At 46.9% G+C, this 13,381-nt stretch overlaps 1 protein-coding gene and 1 non-coding gene across 2 annotated transcripts in view; both read left to right on the top strand.

Moving 5' to 3' along the window:
- The window catches only part of Syne2 (spectrin repeat containing nuclear envelope protein 2), a 305,981-nt gene that overhangs the window by 25,404 nt on the left and 267,196 nt on the right, over positions 1–13,381 (top strand). The gene's annotated exons all lie outside the window — the stretch shown is intronic.
- LOC129667826 (U6 spliceosomal RNA) lies at positions 1,383–1,489 on the top strand. Its single transcript, XR_008718819.1, has one exon. It is a non-coding gene; the product is annotated as a U6 spliceosomal RNA (small nuclear RNA).

The following is a 13,381-nucleotide window of genomic DNA, read 5'->3' as shown; positions in this document are numbered from 1 at the left end:
TATCTATCTATCTATCTATCTATCTATCTATCTATCTATCTATCTATCTATCTATCTATTATCTTTTATTATATATACAGTGTTCTGCCTGAAGGCCAGAAGAGGGCGCCAGTTCTCACTATAGATGGTTGTGAGCCACCATGTGGTTGCTAGGGATTGAACTCAGGACCTCTGGAAGAGCAACTGGTGTCCTGAACCTCCCAGCCGTCTGTCAGCCCCGTTTCCGCCTCTTAAGGTTACTGTTGAGGTAGAATCACTAGACAGATGCATGTTAAGTGTCCTGACCAGAATTTGTGTCCTTCTGCTGCTGTTGTGACTCAAAAAGACCAGGTGTGGTGGTGGCACACCCCTTTCACTGCAGCATTTTGGAGGCAGAGGTGGGCTGACCTCTGTGAGTTCAAAGGCCAGCCTGATCCACAGAGCTAGTTCTAGGACAGCCGAAGCTCCACAAAGAAACCCGGGAGCAGGCATGCACCAGGGTCCATGGATACTTGCCGGCAAAGCACTCGTACACACAAATAAATCTAAAAAGAAAGAAAAACTGCAGCAACCGAGAGCTTTAAAAAGAAAAGTCAAGCCGGGTGTGGTGGCACACGCCTTTGAGCAGAGGCAGGCAGATCACTGTGGGTTCAGGGCCAGCCTGGTGTACAAAGACAGTCCAGGACAGCCAAGGCTACACAGGGAAACCCTGCCTTGAAAAACCAAAAAGAACCAAAGAAATGAAAAAAGAAAAAGAAGTGAGGGTGTGGAGTGTGTTTGCTTTTGGAGGGTGGGTTGCGTGGGAGACAGAGGGGTCTCGAATCTCCTGGAAGGAGTGTCTGTGACTGTGCGTCTCACCCACGTCTGTTTCCTAGTGTTTCATGGCACTGTCTCAGGCGTGACTTTTAGTAGTTCACAGCCTGGGCCATCAGCACAGGTGGTGTTCTTTGAATGAGGAGAGGGTAGGTGACACACGTGGAAACATGGCTCTGACTCCTCCCTGTGAGGCTGTGAGGCTGGGTCTCCTGGGCCTGTGGGTGAGGTACCCAGACAAGTAGAGGGTCCTGCAGCCTTCAGGCCGGCCTGCTCCCAAGGGCAGGTGATTGTGTGTGGTAGACATTCTCCCTATTGGGGCACCAGCGATCAAAAATAATGGTCTCTGGTGCTGCTCTCTCTGGGTTTCCCTTTCTGTTCTTGAAGACCCGTGTGAAGCAGTGATGGGTGTGAAGATAGGAGTGTTTTAGGATAGTGAACTTAAGAAGAAAAATTGAGTTTGCCTACAACTGTGCGCCACAGTTTAGTGACTCTCTCCTTCTAGGCGGGAGGCAAGTCCTGACTTCATACTGAGGAGTGGCAGACAGCCCAAAGAAGCGTGAGTCCTCGCTCACAGGAATAAGGAAAGTGTGCTCGCTTCGGCAGCACCTATACTAAAATTGGAACGGTACAGAGAGGGTTAGCGTGGCCCCTGCGAAAGGATGACATGCAAATTCGTGAAGCGTTCCATATTTTTAAACTATGGTACATTTGCACAATGGAATACTACCTACCTGTTAAAAACAAGGAGGTCATGAAATTTGCAGGCAAATGGTGGGAACTAGAGAAGATCATCCTGGGTGAGTTATCCCAGAAGCAGAAAGACACACATGGTATATACTCACTTATAAGTGGATATTAGACATATACTATAGGATAAACATACTAAAATCTACAGAACTAAAGAAGCTAAACAACAAGGAGGACCCTAGGGAAGATGCTAAATTCTCATTCAGAATGGCAAACAGGATAGACACCAGAAGTAGGAGAAGACAGGGAACAAGAGAAGAGACTACCATAGATGTCCCCTAAAAGACTCCACCTAGCAGGGGATCGAAGCAGATGCAGAGACTCACGGAATCTTATGAAGAAGGGGGAGATAGAAATATCCGGAGGTGACGGGAGCTCCACAATGAGACCAACAGAGAAAAAAAATCTGGGCTCAGGGGATCCTGCAGAGACTGATGCTCCAACTAAGGACCATGTATGGAGAGGACCTAGACCCTCTGCTCTGAAGTAGCCCATGGGCAGCTCAGTTTCCATGTGGGCACCCGAGTAAGGGGAGCAGGGACTGTCTCTGACATAAACTTGGTTGCCTCCTCTTTGAGCACCTCTTCCTTTAAAGAGAAAAGTCAAGGTGGGGTGGCCTTACTAGGCCACAGAGAAAGAGGATCCAGGCTGTCCTGATGAGACCTGATAGGCTAGGGTCAGGTAGTAGGGGAGGAGTCCTATCGGTGCACTAGGGGAGGGACGGGGGGGGGGGGGAAGAAAGGGGGGGGGGGGGGCGGGGAGGAGATGAGGGAGGGGGCTACAGCTGTGATACAAAGTGAATACATTGTAAATAATAGTAATATAGTAATAATAATAAAAAAAGTGGAGTGGGGAGAACTCAGCAGTCAGGAGGTGTTCAGTGGTAGACATGTCAGTTTTTTTTATCATTGCAGAATGACACTGTCATCTATTAAATGCAAGCTCTGAGAGCCACTCAACTGACTTATCCAACGAAACAAAACCACAGACGGATCTCATAATGTTTTAAGCATGCATGTGATTTTGTCTTGGGCATGTATTTCCAGCTATCCTTGGCTACATGGGGTCTAGGAGGCTGATGCGCTGCAAGTCAGACACACTTGACACTGAAGAGGAGTCTGTTTTGTACCTGAAAGATACGAAGGAATTTGGAGTCATGTTGCCTCCCCGAGAATTCTGGACCCTGGGGAAAACCAAGAACCAAAGCTGTCCCTCCAACCTTGAGTTGGAGTTCGTTAGCCTCAACAGCAAAAGATGCTAAGAAAATCCCCTTTAAGTGAGATTATTTATCATTGCTGTTGTTATTATTGTTAGAGGAGGGTGATTTTGGAGTGTGCTGTGTGGACCAGGCTGACCTAGAATTCTCAGAGATCCGCCTGCCTCTGCCTGTGTTCCCATGCCCAGTTCAGATTAGCCTGCGTCCTTTTTCGTATTGATGTGCTCTACTCTCAGACTGAGGAAGGAGGCCTGTCTTCTCTAAAAACTAACCTAGAGCAGAGGTCCTGGAATGGAACTGGGAAGGTGGAAAGCCAATTTGACCTAGACAGATAATTGTGTACATACAGAAAAGGGAAAGTGACAAGGGGGGGGGGCCCAAAGGTCACCCTGCAAGGCTGAAGACAAAGGAGCGGAATTCAGTTTATTTATATGAATATGGAACGAAAGACAGACAAGCACTTCTCTGCCCTTCCTCTGCCAATATGGTAAATATCTACCCGTTCTTTAGTTAGAAGCTTAGCACCGAGCAAAGCATTCCTCATGGACCAACAACCAAGAGGCGTCCTAGCTCCCAGCAAGTTAACTCTCCAGCAGAATGGATTTTTCACAGACAAATTAAAAAAAAAAAAAATTACACATATTTATTCAGTGTCATCTTGCCAGCCCAATTTGTCTTATTATTTTTATTAACTACAAATCCCCGTCTTTAGGAATTATTTTCTTCTCTGGTTATTTAAAATATATATATTTTTCCATTTACATACTGAGTATAGAGCTTGGGGGCCCATGTCTTATTTTATTTTATTTTTGAACAGAGGCAAAATCTTCCTAAGTTTTTAAAAATCCGCGCCCCCCCCCCCCCTTACTTTTTTTTCTTTTCTCTTTCTTTTTTTGAGACAGGGTTTCTTTGTATATAGCCTTGGCTGTCCTGGAACTCACTCTGTAGGCCAGGCTGGCTTCGAACTCATACAGATCTCCTGCCTTTGCCTCCTGAGTGCTGTGATCAAAGGCGTGTGCTACCATGCCCGGCCTTATTTTAGTTTACTTTTTGAGTCAGGGTCTCATATGGCCCATGATCGCAGCCTTGTAGCCAAGGCTGCTCTTGAACTCTTTTATCTTCCTTCCTGTCAAATTGTGGGATTACAGGAGACTACCACTATGGCCAGCCTCTAAAGCAGTGGTTCTCTTTTTCCTTATTTTCACCTTCTTTCCACGTCTATCCTGTTTGCCTTTCTAAATGAAGATTGAGCACCTTACTCCCGGTCCTCCTTCTTGCTTAGCTTCTTTAGGTGTACACATTTTAGTATGATTATACTATATAATATCCACTTATAAGTGAGTATATACCGTGTGTGTCTTTCTGCTTCTGGGATACCTCACTCAGGATGATCTTTACTAAATCCCACCATTTGCCTGCAAATTTAATGATTTCCTTGTTTTTAATTGCTGAGTAGTATTCCATTGTGTAAATGTACCACAATTTCTGTATCCATTTCTCCATTGAGGGACATCTGAGCTGTTTCCAGATTCTGGCTATTACAAATAAAGCTGCTACAAACATGGTTGAACAACTGTCCTTGTTGTATACTTGAGCATATTTTGGATATATGCCTAGGAGTGGTATAGCTGGATCTTGTGGTAGCACTATTCCTAATTGTTTGAGAAAGCGCCAGATTGTTTTCCAAAGTGGCTGAACAAGGTTACATTCCCACCAGCAATGGAGGAGGGTTCTCCTTTCTCCACATCCTCTCCAGCTTCTGAAAGGCTCTACCCAGCAGGATATTAAAGAAAATGCTGAGACTCACAGCCAAACTTTGGGAAGAGTGCACAGAATCTTATGAAAGAAGGGAGAGATAGAAAGATCTGGAAGGGTCTGGAGCTCCACAAGGAGAATAACAGAGCCAAAAAATCTGGGCCTAGGGGTCTTTTCTGAGACTGATACTCCAACCAAGAACCATTCATGGAAATAACCTAGACCCCCCTACACAGAGGTAACCCGTGGTAGCTCAGTCTCCAAATGGCCTCCCTAGTAATGGGAGAAGGAGCTATCTCTGACATGAACTCAGTGGCCTGCTTTTTGATCCCCTCTCCCTGATGGGGGAGCAGCCTTACCAGGCCACAGGGGAAGACAATGCAGCCAGTCCTGATGAGACCTGATAGGTTAGGGTCAGATGGAAGGGGAGGAGGACCTCCCCTATCACTGGGCTAGGGAAGGGGCATGGGAGGAGATGAGGGAGGGAGGGTGGGATAGTGAGGGAACAAGGGTGGGGCTACAGCTGGGACACAAGGTGAATACATTGTAATAAATAAAAATATATATTAAAAAAAAGGAAAAAAAGCAGTGGTTCTCAGTCTGTGGGTCAAGACCCTTTTGGGCATCACATATCAGCTATCCTGAATATCCAATATTCGCATTACGGTTCATCATACTAACAGGATCACAGTTATAAAGTAGCAGCAAAGCAATGCCGTGGTAGAGATGGGTCACCACAACCTGAGGAACTGTGTCAAAGGGTCACAACGTTAGGAAGGTTGAGAACCACGGCTCGAAAGTTTTTTTGTTGCTGTTTTTGTGAGTTGGAGTCTCATTGTGCATTCCTGTCTGGCTTGGAACTTGCTGTGCAGACCAGGCTGGCCTTGAATTCAAATCTGCCTGCCTCTGCCTCTCAAGTGCTGGGATTAAAGTCAAGTCACCACACAGGTCCATCTAGGCTTAGGGCCTGTAAAATGGATTAGCAGATGAAGGCCCTTGCTGCTCGAGGCTGGCAACCTGAGTTTGGTTTCCTAGAACCCATGTGGAGATGGATGGAGAGAACCTCCTCCAAAAGATTGTTCTCTGACCGCCACCTGTACGCTATGGCGCCGCGCGCGCGCGCGCGCACACACACACACACACACACACACACACACACACACACTGATGATAATAAAGACCAACCTCCCCCATAACATATAGAGATTATTACCATAACATTACCGCTGTTTCATTTGGAAGATGAAACCGTGGTAACGCTTAGAGATTTTCAAATACCATTTCTGTGCTGCATGGATTTACAAAACCCATTTTTATTTGTATTTTTGGATTTTCAGCTGTCTCCATGCCTCCTTTCTGTCGGTGCTGTTTTGGGTCAAAGGTCTTTGTGTGGAGCCCATACTGATGCTAAGCTGTCTGTTCGTTCCTGCTTCACTTCTGGGTGCGGGGGTTATAGGTGTGTGTCACCACACCCTGCTTTTTCGAGATTCAGGCTCCTTCTCATTGTACAGAGTTGCAGAGTGGGTTACTGAGCGTAGAAAGGTGGATCAGAGAAGACTTGTGTGAGTCTGAGTGAGCCGTGTGCGCTGTGAGTGTATGGTGACAGTGGAGATGAGAAGAGGGCATTGGGTCATCTGGAACTGGAGTCACACATAGTTGTAGGCCACCGTGTGGGTCCTGGGAGCCAAACCTAGGTCCGTTGGAGGAGCAGCAAGTGTTTTTAACCACTAAGCCATCTCTCCAGCCCAGCTTGTATTTTTGAATTAGCTGTTAAGCTGACAGTTAGATATTTGTTTTCTTTATGTTGTGGAGTATTGCTCTAGAATAAATGTGGGACCCTTGGAGTTAGCAAATACGGATTATCATTATCATGATTATTATTATTATTATTATATTTATTTTTTCTTTGAAAGAAATGGAAAAGGGCAGGGCCAGCCTGGAATCCCAGCTCCCCCAAATGACAGAGAGCGCCTGTGTGGGGTAGATTAAGAGCTGCCCAGTTTGAAGCAGTTTAAGTTAGGGAAGCTCCGAGGTGCAGGCATACAGAACAGAGCCTCCCGCGGTGCGTACGGGTTTGTCTAAGCTGGCTTTGTCCAGGCAAGGCAGAGAGGCGTCAGGAAGAGGCTGATGTGTGTAGTGTTTGCTTCCTCCACTGCAGCTGGGTCTTGAGGCAGGGTTTGGCCATTTTCTAGCCCAGGTGAGTCTGGATCCTGGTTGCTGTACAGCTAGAAATCACCGCCGCCAGCGAACGTCCCCTGTGAACGGTAGCCAGGCTAGGGGAGGTAATTGTAACCCATGCCACAGAACGCCCAGCCCTGTGCCTGGAACACGGAAGTCCTGCATGCACGAATACTTCCCGGCCAGTTACTGACTCGTAATAAATAAAACCTAAATAAGAGAATTTTTTTAAAAAAATGCCTTTTGAGCTAGACATGCCTAGCGTGATTTTAATCTCGGAATCTGAGAGGCAGGACAGTTGAATCTCTTGAGTTCAAGGCCATCTACAAAAGTCTGTTTCATTATCCCCTCCAAATCTTCTTTTGGATGCTTTAATGGCTCCTTTGAGCTGTTTTAAGAGCATAACCTTTGTTTTGTTAGTCAAGTTTTTAGGAACCATCAAGATTTAATGAGACATTAAATTATATTTGTGAAGATTAATGACACAGAAATGGTGATTGTTAATATTTAGCAGATCCCCCAAATGAAAATATGATATAAAATAATGTATATATTTTTGGTTTTCAAGACAGGGTGTCTCTGGTGTAGCTCTGGCTGTCCTGGACCTCACTCACAGATCCACCTGTGTCTGCCTTGTGAGCCACTGGGCCCCGGCTGTGTAAAATAACAATTTTGTAAAAAATAAAACAGGAAGGCTTAGAATAAGAAATTTGAATACAATTTTTAAAAATAGTGGCAGCGGTGCCGTTTGCACGGTGGAGCTGGAGGTGGAGTTTATGACTTTTTAGTTTCCTGTGACACTGGGCGATGCTTTGTGGAAATGGAGAGACCACCGCTCCAGCGAACGACCTGGGTTCTGCTCTGAGTATCCGTGTCAGGGGGAACAGCTCACCATCCTGCTTCCATAACTTTCTTGTGGCGTCCTTGGTCCCCTGAGTGCCCGTGGGGAACACAGAACCACTCAGTCACACGCATCAGAAATAAATAAGTAAATCCTTTTTAAAAGTCCCTTCCAGGCCGGGGTGATGGCTCAGTAGTTGAGAGGATCTGAGCTCAGATCCCTAGGCCCCACATAAAAAGCGAGGTCACTTGTGTCTGGAACCCCCGTACTGTGGGGTGATGGGGATGGGAACGCTTGGGCCGGCAGCCAGGAATAGGATGAAGAATGTCTTCACCGTTCAGCCATGCTTTGTCATCCTCTGTGCATGCGTGTGGGGAAGGTGTGCCTGAGGGCACATGCGTGCAAACACCACATGCCACACACACAGACATACACAAACCAGTGAAACACATACACAAATAACCAGCCACTTCTCTTTAAAGAAGAGTTACTTCAGTGAATATATTATAGGCTGTAAAAAATCCTCTTTAATGAAAGGTCAGTTTCATTTTATGGAAAATATATGTGAACTGTGTTTAACCTTTTTATCTCTTTTGTTTGCTCTTTTTTTTTTTTAATTATTGGTTTTCTTCTAACTTCTTATCTTATGAACCAGGAACCTTACCCTGGGGAAATGATTTATGACTGCAGTTCTAGGATTCTGACTCAGATGGTTTTCCAGTTTAGGGCCAGCCTGGGCTAACAAAAAAAAAAAAAAATCATTTACCTCATAAAAAATTTTCATCATTTTCATCTGGCTCATCCTGTGGTGGTGGATACAGGGAATAAAACTTTCTTTGAACTTATTAATGGGTTCCGGTGTTAATCCCACGGGTCAAGAATAAGACCGCTACCCCAGTTTTGAGTCAAATTTAAAGCAAGCTTTAATTAAATAATGGCCAGGATGATGGACGCAGACCAGGACCATTCTGGGGTTTCCGGAAAATGGCAGGGAGTCACATTTTTGCAGAGGCTTTAAAAGGCAACCCCATAAGGCTACGCATTTACTGCCAGGTCCAACCAGGGCAAGCATGTATGCAGATGTACCTCCCGCCCATAACAACAGCCTCCAGCATCTCAAGAAGTGCAAGTCCTTGGGCAAAGGGCTCACAGGTTAGAGACATTTTTATTTCACGGGCCTCTCAGGCACAGAGATTAATTTAAAACACAACTCTGGCTGTCGCAGTAGTCACCAGGCTGCCTTAGTCTGGCCATTGTCCACCCCCCCCCCCCCCCCCCCCGTGGCTCTAGCTTAGCCCGGCCTGCTGCTAAGTGCAGCAGAGAAGCCTTGAGAACTGGGTGGTGGAAACTGCTTCTTGCTTGAGTGCCTGTGGGAGAGCCTTGCTGCCGTGAACCTGGCGATTAGGAGCTGCTCTTTATGTTCCCTGAGCTCTGTGCGTTTTGACACACTCATCTCTGTGTCTCAGAGCCCGGCAGGGAGGAGGCCCTTTCCTTGTGTGTGTTAAGTGAACGGATGGCCTCTCAACTCGAAGTGAATTCAGGTCATGTTTTTATAATCTTTAGATTGTGCCTCAGTGTTCGAGTAAGCTTGGGGCAGCAAACCTCTTGAGTAGGCTGGCTTTTTTTGTGAGGTAGACCACTTTGACCTCAAACTCACAGACATTCTCTTGCCTCTGCTTCCTGAATACTGAGATTAAAGGTATGTGTCACCTCATTTGGGTTGAAAACTTAATACTTTAAAGAGTATGTGTGTGTGTATGTTTGTGTGTGTGTGTGTGTGTGTGTGTGTGTGTGCGCGTGCGTGTATGTGGGCTGTCTGGTCTGTCTGACTGTCTGTGTGGAAGCATGAGCATATGAACGTAGGTGTCCTGTAGTGGATGTAAGCATGTCTGTGTTTTGATCCCAAGTGTGGGATATGGAAATGTTTTGGGTATGTCTTCCCACCCACCCTGTGTCCTGTCCCCTCCCCCCCCACCACTGAAAACAGCCCCGTGAAAAGGCCCATGGGGCAGTTAGGGACTGCCTCATGTGGGGGGCATGGTTTTTGTCAGCTGAAAAGCATTCTGTATGGACTTTGGGAGGGTATGAAATAGCCCCGAAACAAAGAGAGATTGCTCTGCAACTTTGCATCTTTACTTCACATTCCTTGGCTTCTTTGCTTTGCTTTGCATTTCTCTGAGACACTGCTAGGGAAGAATGCTCCAGGGAACACTTCTAGGTTGCTGCTGTATGGGAGGGATTGCTGGTTTGCTGTTTAGCGGACTTCCTGGAATACAGATGACTTAAATTGGAATTGCTCCCCAAAACCCACCATGCCTAACCAGCAGGAAGTTAAGTAGAGAGGTCTGTGCCCCTTGCCCTGCTAACCAGCTTTCTAACCTAACTAGTGTCAGAAGGGAAGTAGGGGCATTTAAGAACCCTAAATAAAGTAGGTTTTTGGAAAATCTAAGCCCACAGTGCCCGTGGGGCCAAAGGCATTGGACCTCCGCAAGAACAGGGCAAGCTCTCAACCACTGAGCCAACTCTCCAGCCCTCCACAAACCTGTGAATTAGCCACACCCCCTCTACCCTCCCAAGGTCCAGTGACCTAGGAACCTGCCCTTACGCTGGAAATTAGTAAGAGAAAAAGGCTTAAGTTCCTCAGATGTGCAGAGAAGTTCTGTGCAAAAGTGTGGGTGTGGGTTCGAAGACCTGCTTACCAGAAGATGACCAAATGGGGAAGAGGCTAGACAAAGGAGAAAGGAAGGCCCCTAGGGAATGTGAAAGGGACTATGCTCTGTACTCACAGCGGTTAGAGGTCAACCTCCATTCTCAAGAACCAATCAGAATCTTCCTTCTGAAACAGAGGGGGGAGTCACCTTTATATTTAAACATATCGAAAATTAATTTACTCTTATGTGTGTGAGTGTTTTACCTGCACGGGGGTGTGTTCGTCACGTGTGTTCCTGGTGTTAGTGGAAGCCAGAAGTGGCTGTTGGGTCCTCAGAACTGGAGGTACAGATGATTGTGAGCCACCACGTCGGGTGCTGGCAACTAGGCCCGTAACTGCTGAGCCATCCGTCTGTCCTCCTGGGAGTGTCCTCGTAAGTCAAGCTGTCTTTACAGAAGGGTAACAGGCTCCGACTGTAAAGCTTTTTCTGGTATTGATATTGCCTTTAGCTCACTTTATTCCAAAGAGGGTAGTTTTGGCGTGCTGTATTCTTGATCCTCTGGCCTCTCACGTCCATACGATCTAGGGCCATGGTGCTCATTACATATAAGACAAGCTCCTACGAAAAAGGTTGCTTTTGCTAATTTTCTCTGTGTAAGGGACACAGTGGCAGAAAGAGTGAGTCCCAGGGCAGCAGCAGCCAGTGTTTGTGTCAAAGAAAGCAACGTGGATTTCGGGTCCCTTCCAGTAGTGCCGGGCCAAAAGGAAGACACGTGACACTCTGCCTTTGCGGAGGATCGTAGAATAGTTTCTGAGTGTGAGTCTATGCTCGCAGCTGTCGTTAAAACGGGCAAATATTTTTCTAGCGAAATAATGTATTTCAGTGACAAGCTTCTCGTTTTAACAGCCAGCATATTTTTTGGCTGCTATCTGATGTCAAACATTTCAATTTTAGAAATATTTCTTTTAAATATCTTTGGAGAGACTACTGTTTGAAATTTTTGAGAATTTCATCAGTGGGGAAAGGCGACACAAGGGAAATCTGTAAAACTGCTTATGTGACGGAGTGGGGGGGGGTAGGTCTCGGCTGGCAAAGGGCTTGCTGTACAAGCCTGAGGACCCGAGTTCGACTCCTAGTAGCCACTTAAAAAGCTGGGTGTGTGTCTCTTATCCCAGTGCTAGGGAGATAGAGATAGGACGTCAGCCAGCCTAGCCACCCCCCCCCCACATATACACATGAACACAGTGCACACACCTTGCTGGAAAAACATTGAGTCACAGTGAGAGAGGAGGGATAAGGGCGGGAGGGAGGATATAATTAAAATAAGTTATGTACATATCCGGAATTTTCAAAGAATCAATGTATTTTTAAGAGTGTGTTAGACCCCTGAGTGGTGGGCACACGCCTATAATCTCAGCACTCAGGGAGGCAGAGGAAGGCCAGAGGTAGGCCAGCCTGGTCTACAAAGTGAGTCCAGGACAGCCAAGGCTACACAGAGAAACTCTGTCTTGAATAAAAAGCATGTTGAATTGCAATTGGGGAGGACACCCAGTATTAACCATGCCCGCATACACTGTCACACACACACACAGACACACATGAACAGGAACAGCTGTATGTCCCCCTATGGTGGTGTAGTTGCGTTACTTGGAAATTTGGGGGAAAATACTGCTTTAATCACAGTGGAAGGCTCTGCATTTTCCCAGGCATTTCTGTCGTCTCTGTAGAATCATGCCAGTCATGCGTGCAGCCATTTTACATTAAAATTTTAATCTATTTATCTGGGTGTTCGTGAACATGGGCACATATGGAGGTCAGGAACACTCGTGGGAGTCAGCTCTCTTCTTCCACCTGTGGGATCTAGGGAGCGGACTTAGGTCATCAGGCAAGGCAGCAGACACACTTAGTCTGCGCTGAAGCGTGTTGCTGGCCCCAGGAAATTATTTGACCGCAAATCAGCAGGACCAGCTCCACTCCCTCGCTTAATTTATCCCCTTCCAATAGCTTAGGGCCAAGTTTCCCCCTTACAATGGTCAGACCTTAAGGGGTATCATTACAAGTACCAATGGATAGATGTTTGTGGGCCATCTAGCACCCTCTTTCTCCCTCCTTCCTTGCCCTTTCTTCTAAACCTTCCACATCTTCTTTTCTTCTCTCCCCATCCCTCCCTGCATTTATCCATCCCTCCCTCCATCCCTGTCTCTCTTTTGTCGCAGAGCCCTTTAATAGTGCAGTTCTCAGAAGCATGATTGGGGTCCTGGTGGCTGAGAGAGCAGGGCCCTCCACCGCAGATGGGGTTGCTTATACCCCAGTGTTTCGAAGCGTGGCTTGGCGAACTTTGGTCTGGACTCTTTGGCAGGAACCGAGAAGTCTGTGTGCTGGCCCAGACGAGATTGCTGCCCTCATGTCACAGTTGAAGAATCAGGGCCCAAGAGGCAGAGGCTGGCACAAGGCCTGTGGTCAGCGCCAAAGCTGGAACGAAAGCCAAACCTTCCGGCTCTTGCTCAAGTGCTCTTCACCTCGGCACCCCACTCTGTAACCTCAGTTGGCTTCTGTTGCCATGAAAAAGTGGAATGGCTGCTGGTGGAACACGCTTTTAATCCCAGCACTCGAGGCAGAGGCAGGCCGATCTCTGTGAGTTCGAGGCCAGCCTGCTCTACAGAGTGAGTTCCAGGACAGCCAGGGCAACAGAGAGAAACCCTGTCTCAGAAAACCAAAAAACAGAACAACAAAACAAAACAACCTCCCACCCCCCCCCCCCCCCCCCCCCCCCCCCCCAAAAAAAGGGAAAAGGACATTTAATTCAGTTTTAATTCCAGTGTTAAGAATTAGAAGCGATTTCTAACGCCCGTGAGACTTCAGATCCAGGGCTGATGAAATGCCTTGGCAGGTGAAGGAGCTTGCCGCCAGGTGATAGCCGGAGCCTTGCCCCACATGGTGGAAGGAGAGAACCTGCCGGTTGTCCGCTGACCTCCACATGCACCCCTCCCGGAATATAAGTTCATGAATGTAAACAATTAAAAATAAATAAAACTTACATCCACTAATGTAAGTGAACTTCTCCTTTCTCCTTAGTGTCCATGATGGCTTGAATATGTTTTCTATCTCTGCTGCTGCTGGTTGCTCAACAGGGCTGTGGAATAGTCTTGCTGTGTGTGTGTGTGTGTGTGTGTGTGTGTGTGTGTGTGTGTGTGTGTG

Source organism: Psammomys obesus, unplaced genomic scaffold (genome assembly GCF_907164565.1).
Source record: "Psammomys obesus unplaced genomic scaffold, mPsaObe1.curated_primary_1811, whole genome shotgun sequence".
Classification (NCBI taxonomy): Eukaryota; Metazoa; Chordata; class Mammalia; order Rodentia; family Muridae; genus Psammomys; species Psammomys obesus.
Note: the sequence above shows the minus strand (reverse complement) of the source record. Positions and strands in the feature narration are given on the sequence as shown.